A 9,963-nucleotide genomic window follows, 5' to 3' on the forward strand; every position below is an offset into this window, starting at 1 on the left:
GCGTTGTTTCCCCGAATCTTCAGAAACAAATCACTTCTACTGTCGTGGTAACCAACCTGCTCCCCTATTTATAATGGTCTGGCCCTCTAGCAACTTCAGCGCCAAATTATAGCTCATTTGTCTACAAACGTCAGGTGGTCCTAATAATCTGGCCACTCAGTGTATAGTTCCTTTGTCAGGGTTCCTTCTAGGTACTCAAAATTTAAAAGTATACTGGTGAGTTAATCAACCTCTGAACTAATTTGTCCTAATGTGCAGTAAAATATACTTTCCTGTAGAATAGAGTCTAAAATATCGTGGTAAACAACCTGCGTCCCTATTTATAATGGTCTGGCCCTCTAGCAACTCCAGCGCAAAATTATAGCTAATTTGCCTACAAACGTCAGGTGGTCATAATAATCTGGCCACTCAATGTATATATATATATATATATATAGCGCCAACAGTTTGCGCAGCACATTACAATATAAGGAAGACATTAGAGTTACAATACAAATCAGGATAAGATGGCAAGGAGGGCCCTGCCCCTGAGGGCTTAAACTCTACAGTAAATCTAGTCTAAATCTAACCTAAACTCTTTCACAATAGGCATTACACATGCAATTATATCTTGCATTTGTGCAACATGGTCAATCATGCTTTTATGAGGGGAACTCTCACTTTCCCATGTTTCCAAAAGCCCCCTTAGGAGTCCTCTATACAGTAACTCAAACAGAGAGAACCCTGTGGAAGACTGTGAGAAGTCTCAGATATCTGCTCTGATAGCGAATATTAAGTAGGGTTTGAGATAGTTCCAAATCTTTCCGTCTTTATCCCCGACTTTCTGTAACATCCGTGTTAAAGTTTTTTGAACCTTTTTACCAACCTGTCTGTTTGAGGATGGTACACTGAAGTAATTGCATCACATTTCATAATATGTAAAACTCCTTACTTACCTAAGACATAAATCTTTGGAGAATAATGAACCCACTGGACACTGTATATACCCATTTCTCCTGGGTGCATGACTGTTTTGCCCGCCTGGACTATCTATTTGGTACAAACCCTCTGCTGCAAATGATCAAGGCCTCAGACCTACATGAAATAGTCATATCTGACCATGCCCCCATTTCTATAGATCTCTCTGTTGCCCCAAAGATAGCTAATACTATTCTATGGCGTTTCACCGGGTACCTTAAAAATAACAAAGATTTTTGTCACTTCCTCCGTTCTTCCTGGCAGGAATATGTAGAATTCAATAGCCAACATGTTTAGTCCCCTACACTTTTCTGGGAAGCAGGGAAGGCTTATTTAAGGGGTAGGACCATGTCATATACGCTCGCCTATAGAAAAAAAACTATGAACGCCTTCAAGGAGGCCAGTGAGGCAGTTCGATTGGCACAAAGAAGGCTGATAACAGACTCAGACCAGGCCACGAGAACACTCTGGGAACGGGCCAAACAGACATTTGATCTATGGGCGGACAGACATGAATGCATGAAGGCCTTCGATATGGATCTCACGTTCCATAAATTTGGGAATAAGGCAGGGAAGCTCATGGCTAGACTGGTTAACGGCAGAAATTCCCCATCACATTTCTTTGTGCTGCAGGATAAGGCAGGCTCACTCCTGACGGACCCGGTGGCAATAAACGGGGCCCTTGAGGAGTATTTCACCTCGCTATATAGCAAAGATGAATTATCTACAGGGGCTTCTGCGCTCGATTAATCTAAGAAAAACTGGGCGTTACTCCTTACAGCTGCTCACTTAAATTGGCTGCATGAGCGCCACTTCACATATTTGAATGATATATAGCAAAGATGACATGGACAGAGGGGAAGCAGAGACATTTTTGGTCCAGGTTTGATTGCCCACAGTGACGGAGGAGCAGATCCAAATATTGAACGCAGACATTACGCTAGGGGACATAGAAACAGTTATACAGACATTGACGGGAGGCAAGTCCCCCGGGCCAGATGGGTTCACCACCGAATTCTTTAAGATTCTTAAAAGGGATATCACAGGCACATTACACGCCCTATATAATCACATGTGGGAGGAGGACGCCTACTTCCCCACAGGTAGGGAGGCGTACATCAAACTTTTGCCTAAGCCGGGAAAGGATCCTACCAACCCGGGTTCATACCGACCTATCTCGCTTATAAACGTGGATGCAAAGATCCTTTCAAAAATACTTGCAGGCAGATTGGCAAAGGTAATGTCTCATACACCTGCTCAAGTAGGGTTTGTAAGGGGAAGGGCAGCGGTAATGAACCTGAGGAGGGTTATTCTGGGCCTTGAACAAGCGGAGGCATTTCCCGCACAGGAGTTTGCCATGGTGACTCTTGATGCGAAAAAGGCATTCGATAACGTAAACCTGGACTGGCTATTTTTGGTCATGTCCAGGCTGGGGATAAATGGTAGGTTTCCTTTCCTGCTACGCAAGATGTACTCTTCTCCTACTGCGAGGATATGGACCCAGGGGGCCCTTTCTCATTCTATTAGTCTATGCAAAGGAACCCGACAGGGGTGCCCCCTATCCCCCTACTGTTTAACTTGGCGTTGGAGCCGCTGGTCAGATACGTCCTACAAACGGACACAATAAACACAAGTTTATCACTTGTTACTTGTTACTGTTGGACCCTTGTTACTGAAACATAAGGATATTCAACGTCTCAACAAGGCAATGGTTCAACTCATTTGGTGCAATAAGCGCCCGAGGGTAGCTTTGAAAAAGCTCTGGCTCCCGAGAAGCGAGGGGGGTTCAAATTTCCCTAACGTTAGGCTATATAACTTGCCATGTATACTGCGCCATGCTGTGGACTGGCTCATGGAAAGCTCGAGATACTCCAATATGGAGCTGGAAGCGGCCCTGGTACATCCATGGGACTTGCGAGCCATACTGCATTGTCAAAGCTGCCAGGAACACTGTGCCATCATTTGTTAATCAGAGATACGGTCTTGGCCTGGAAGGTGGTTAGACGCAGGCTGGGTCTCTCGCCTTATATATCGGCAATGTGCCCAATGCTCGGAAACCCCACGTTTCCTCAGGGCAAAGACTGCGCTGCTTACAAGTCATGGCGCAGGAAGGGTCGTACTCATTGGAAACAACTATTTCACGGTAGTACCTTCCAACCCATAACCTTTCCCAGCACTGGCATAGCTTGTATTCATTGCCATCCTCCCATTTTTTGTATTATTTACAAGTTGACAAAACATGGCGCATGTTCTCCAGGGGCCCCAAAATACTCTTTGCCTCTACGTTCCTGGACATCCTCATATCAGGGGGGAGATACTCTATCTCAGATATATACTCAGAGTGGCAGCTAACTTACGTGGCCAATCTGTCATCCTCAAATGTCAAAGAATCGTCTAAGGATTTCCCGACTCCAGACCTGGTGGAGCACATCGTGGAGGGATACAATATGGTACGCAAATTGGTCACTAATGAAACTTGGAGGGAGACCCAATTTAAAATAATGCATCGGGCCTATGTGGCATATTTCCTTCTGGCTGGAGCGGCGACGCAGCAACTAATATAATTGTGTCCAAAATGTGGACTCTCACGCGCCTCATTGACCCACTGTTTATGGACGTGCCCCTCAATGGTGCAGTTCTGGACTCGTGTTACTGCATATATTGCAACAGTCCTAAAGTGGACCCTGCAAATGGACCCCGCAATATTCTGTGGTGGACCCTCACTGCTCCACCCACAGAGGCAGAGACTGTTTGCACATTTGTCTACTGGCTGTTCGGAGGAGTATAATGAGAGCTTGGAATACATCTTCCACCCCGCCAATCTCCAGTGTCATTACGGAACTGAAAGTCTTGTTTAATCAGGAAAAACTAGAGACCGAAATGCACATTGACGCACTTACTTAAAAAAATTTCAAGCGTTGGAAATATTTTCTGGAAGCAACGTATGATGGCATGGAGATAGCATCAATAATGCAAGTACTTGGAATGGTATCTCAAAGCAAAATTGGCAAATGACTTAGGTGTCCTGGAGGTGACTTGACGTGCAATGGTGCTGTAGTTAGTGATTATAACTAGACTGTAACATCCCTAGGAGTAATTATCTAAGTAGTGTGATAGCATATGATAACTAAAGTGAGTGTGGCAATCAGCTTGGGAATGTTGGGAATGTTGGATTGTTGAAATTGGAATTTTCTGGTATAAGTGTTGAGGTCGCTATAAGTGATCTCACATTGTGTAAACTGTATGTCTTGGAACAATAGGTTGTGCCCCTCAGGAGGATGACCACAAAAACAGAATAAAGTTTGTTTAAAAAAAAAAAATGCTGGAACATACACGGACAAAGATAATAGGTCATTTTCATTGGTCAAGTACGTGAGGGCAACCCTCTCCTCCGGGTTAACTATTTTTACCACATTCTCCCAGGATCCTTCAGGTAATCATTGGCAAGATTTAAACTTGAAACGGCAAGTTCTAAAGGTTGTTGGTTCACTTCGGGGGATGCAGGCTCCTCCCTTCCCCTGCTCACAGAGACAAGCGAAACTCAGGAGTGTCCTCATAACCATCAGAAGATTTCCTAGGATCCCCTTCATGCGCCATGCATTGCATGAGCAACAAGTGACGGGTTGTATGAGAATCACTATATATACCTGGACCTAGTACTGAGTATTTGGCTTACTCGTACTCGGCTCGCCCAAATGCTCTGATACTTACTTCTGATACCCGAACTTCCGGTCAGAGGGAGATTTCCTCTGACTGGCAGCGCCTCGAGGGAAAATGGAGATGGCTTCCAGGCTAATCAGGAAGCCTCCTGGCTTCCTGATTGGCTGGGAAGCCGGCTCCATGCTCTTTGGCTGGCTTGATGTTAATTGGCTGGGAAGCCGGCTTCCTGGCCAATCGACATCGAGCCGGCCAAACAGCCGGCTCCATGCTACATTCCTGGCTGTTCAAGATGTAGATATGGGAAAGCAAAGAAAAGGTTGACACAAAGGATTTGTAATACTGTTAGACAGACATGAGGATTTTAACACTATTGTTTGCAATAAATTCTCTTTTTTTTCAGCCAATCAGCTCGATACTGATTGTCTGGGAAGCTGGCTTGCCGGCCAATCGGCATGGAGCCGGCCAAACAGCATGGAGCCCGGCTTCCCGGGCAATCAAGATGCGAGGCGGCAGGTAATGACATGCTGTCTGGCTTTCTGATTGACTGGGAAGTCGGCTTCATGCTAGCCGAATACTTGTATCCATCTGTCTCCCACTCTGACTGCCTTTAGGTGATCCCTTAAGACTCATCTCTTCAGGGAAGCTGATCCCGCCTCAACCTAACCGCTCAACCATCACGTTCTCTCCAAAGCTTTCCCCTGAAAGAGGAAATCCTGCTGAAAGCCCGACAAAGAGGAACTGTCTTCCTGGACGGTAGGGAGGTGAAATTGTTCCAGGACCTGTCCGCCATTACCCTGCAACAACGCCGCGCACTTCGCCCCCTGCTTGATTGCCTTAGAGACCGTGGCATCATCTACAGATGGCGCTTTCCCTTCAGACTGACGGCCACCCATGGGGGAACAACGGCGACCCTGCGCCTGCCAGAAGATATTGGAGAATTCTGTGCCAGACAGGACCTGCCGGACGTCATCATCCCTGACTGGTATTCAGACCTATATTCTCCGCTGACCCACTCTCGGTCCCCTATGCTGCCGAACGCACCTGAACCTTCTAGGGGCCCGCAGGGACCCAGCACCACCAAATACTCCTTTTGTAAATTCTTACCACCAAATACTCCTGGCTCCCGCAGACAGAAGAAACAGAAATCCCACCAGGTGACCGGATCCAATGCTGGAGACTCCATTGGCAACGACTATTTCCCAAGATGACTTATGTGTATTTTGCCCCAATTCAGCGCCCCTATGTCCCACGGCTGGGGGTCAGGACATGCCCATAACGAACCTGAGGCGAACTCATCTTGCATGGTGCAGACCTTGACTCTTAAAGCCTCTCTATTGTCACCTCTCACCCACACTGTTCACCCTACTGATAGCTATGCTTAGTCAGATGTTTACACATTATTTCTCCGATTACCTTTATTATAATGCTGTGTGTATCTTCGCCATGTTTATCATATGCTATGATGTGCCTGGACTCCTGAGACGCTTACGTCAATACCTGTAGGGGGGCCACGGGCCGGCGGCCCGGTTGGAGCCGGCGGCACACGGACCTAGCTTCCTACCTAAATCCTGTGGCACCCACACTGGTCGCCCTGATGATAGATATGTTTAGACAGCTGTATCCTTCAATATACTGCTGTGTGTTTCTTCACCATGTTTATCTTATGCTATAACATGCTTGGTCTCCCGAGGCGTACACGCCGATACATATAGGGGCGTTGTGGGCCGATGGCTCGGCTGGAGCCGGCGACACACAAAGCATTGCTACTTGCCTAAACTCTGTTACCCCCCTGGCGGACAAATATTTCCCCCATCGCTCCACACGTCCGTAGTTGACCCCTTGAAACTTCCCTGGTTGGGTCTCTGGTACCGGTACTGACCAGGCCAGACCTTAGTTGTCGAAAGGAGTCTAGTGTCTTCTCTCTTTGTTGACCCTCTCCCTTCCCCTCCTCTTGTTGACCCCCTCTTTATCTAGTTATATATTTATTTTATTTTTTGTCCTTTTTCTGGCCTTCCTTAGCTTCCACGTTCCCTCTGACAACCTCACTTGAATTGAGAGGGTTTCGGCTCGATCCCCTGTTCTGATCCCACACCTACGCCAATACAGAGGCGCCTACTTTTATCCCACTTGCCTCTTGCCATGTCGTGCCTGGCGGATCTAGTCCTAATGTCACTGAATGTTCGAGGCCTCAACTCCCCAGACAAGAGAGCTAGGATTCTGGGAGACATACACCACCATAGAGCGTCTATAGCTCTCCTGCAGGAAACGCACTTCAAGCATGGGAAGGTGAGCGAACTTTGCAACTATCGCTATTCTTTGGCTTACCATGCCTCCTTACCCTCTAACAAATCTAAGGGTGTTTCCATATTGATACACCGCTCTGTGCCCTTTGAAATACACACATAACTAAAGGATGATGGTGGCCGATACCTCATCTTGACGGGCTCCATAGCTGGCACACCGGTGACCATTGCTTGTGTTTATTTGCCAAACCGGCAACATGCCCGTTTCTTCACCACGTTTATTGCCAAACTGGCAGAGGTATTGAGGGGCATGGTGATCCTTGGAGGCGATTTTAATGTTGCTCTAAACCCCATGATTGACACATCAGACAAGAAATCGTCCATACCCTATAGGACGCTTAAACATCTAAAATCCAAGCTCCACACCCTTAGCCTCTTTGACACGTGGCGTACCCTCCATCCAGATGGTAGGGATTTCACATATTATTCCCCCCTACACTCAAAATATTCCTGCATCGACTACCTCTTCATCACACAACGAGACCTACCAAAGATAACTAAATCCTTCATAGGTAACATTACTACCTCTGACCACGCACCAGTCCTCACTACCTTAACCCTACACCCCCCAACCCCCCGACAGTCCACCTGGAAGCTGAACTCCTCTCTTCTGGCAGACCCAGGGGTTGTTTCCGCCATTGAGACGGATTTACGCAACTACTTTGAGATTAATGCTGGCAGTGTACCCTCCCCAATGATGGTTTGGGAGGCTCATAAATGTGTGGTCAGGGGCCGTTTCATTTCGATAGCGGCCAAGCAGAAAAGGGACAGGCTGGAGCGTCTGCAGCTTCTGTGTGGCCGCGTCTCTAGGCTGGAATCCCAACACAAGGAATCTCTGGTGGCGGGGACCTATCACATCTCACATTCTCTCTCACATTCAAGGCATCCACAGAGCCACAAACGTGGTAGAGTCCTCACCCCCAGATATTGCGGCATGCTTCCAGAACTATTATAATAAGCTCTATAATCTAGACTCACACCAGCCTCGGGACGGGGCGGCGCAGGAGGCACGACGGGTTTTTATTCAAGCCTTCCTATACAAATTGCAAATGCCAAATCTAGAGGAAACACTGGCCCAATCTCTGGAACAACACATCACGATAGAGGAGCTGACAGTCGCTATATCTCAAACCAAACCGGGTAAAAGCCCGGGCCCGGACGGCCTCCCGGCTCAATATTACAAAACTTTCCAAGGGACCCTTACGTCTCACTTTCTCTCGGCATATAATAGTATAGACGACCGCACAGTCCTCCCTGCCCAAACCTTAGAAGCGCACATATCGGTCATACCCAAGGAAGGGAAGGATCCGCAGCTCTGCTCCAGCTACAGACCGATATCGCTACTTAATGTGGACTTAAAGATGTTCACCAGGATCCTGTCAAACCGCCTTCTCCCATCCATGCCCTCCCTGATCGATCTCCATCAGGTGGGGTTTGTCCCTGGCCGAGAAGCTAGGGACAATACTATCCGAGCCATTAACATAGTCCATTGGCTGGAAACGCACAACAAGGAAGCAGTCCTACTCTCCACCGATGCGGAGAAGGCGTTTGACAGGGTCGCATGGGACTTCATGCTTGCAGTTCTCACTCACATCGGGCTGGGACGTCGCATGCTGGGGTGGATACGCGCGGTCTACTACCGTCCTTGGGCCAGATTTTGTACGATGGGTTGCCTTTCGCAATCACGAATGGGACACGACAGGGGTGCCCCTTGTCGCCTACCATTTTCATATTAACATTGGATCCCTTCCTCAGACTGATACAAGCTGACTCCCAGATACATGGCGTCCGCATGGGTGATCGCGAACAAAAAGTAGCGGCCTATGCCGACGACATGCTGTTCTTTTTGACTGACCACAGGCAATCTTTACAGAGACTACAGTCCCTTTTCTTGGAATATGGTACACTGTCGAACCTATCCATTAATTATACTAAGTCGGAGGCACTTAACATCGGTCTACCTCCTGAGGTGGTGGTAGAGCTGAAGGCCGCCTTCTCCTACAGTTGGGCCCCCTCATCGGTAAATATTTAGGCATTCACCTGCCAGCCTCCCCGTCGGAGTTGTTCCGCTTGAACTATGCACCCATACTACAGACCATATCTCAGGATCTACACCGATGGAGGGCTCTGACTTGCTCTTGGTTCGGCAGAGCAGCAATAATCAAAATGAACATCCTCCCGAGACTACTATACCTATTCCAAACGATCCCCATTAAACTGCCCAGACCCTACCTTGCCAAAGTAGAGGCCGCATTTAAACGCTTCATATGGCTAGACAAACAACCGAGAATTGCATGGTCACTATTGAAGGCTCCCAAACACCTAGGCGGCCTTGACGTGCCAGACATATTGGGATATTATCTGGCTTCCCACCTTTGCTGAATTGTCGACTGGCATGTCAACGCACCTTCTAAGCTTTGGGTCGCCATGGAAACACATTGGGAAAACGCACCTCCCTTGACTGCTCTGTCATGGCTTCATCAGCGACATTCCCCAGGCACATCACCATCCACCCTCTAATCGGAGCATCCCTTCAAGAATTCACCACTCAGCGGAGACGGGGCACCCTCACGACACTAGACGGTCCCTTGACTCCCCTAAATCATAACCCTGATTTTGCCCCAGGTTCTACAACGGCCTTTCTCACTCACTGGACGCCCTCAGCTCTATTAGCAGCACACTCATTCTTTAAACGCAGTGCCTTCCTCCACAAAGAAGACCTAGCTCCCCTCTCCAAATCAGGACAGCTTCCTTGGTGGATTTATCTGCAAGTCAGGCACTACCTTACTAATCCAGCGAGAAAGGGGGGTTTTGCTAGAGACATGACCAGCTTTAAAAAGGAGTGCTCTGGCGAAGGTCCCTCTCGACACTTGATATCGTGGATTTATGGTCTGGTGCGCCAAACCAAGCCCACTCACACCGCCACCTTATGCGCAACCTGGGAGCGGGAGCTAAACCAAGAGATCCCAGTAGACACTTGGGAATCAGCATGCTTGGGTGCACACAAAAGTTCAGTGAGCTGTAGGACTCAGGAAACAAATTT

Source organism: Nanorana parkeri, unplaced genomic scaffold (assembly GCF_000935625.1).
Source record: "Nanorana parkeri isolate BGI_ZX_2015 unplaced genomic scaffold, ASM93562v1 scaffold416, whole genome shotgun sequence".
In the NCBI taxonomy this organism is placed as follows: Eukaryota; Metazoa; Chordata; class Amphibia; order Anura; family Dicroglossidae; genus Nanorana; species Nanorana parkeri.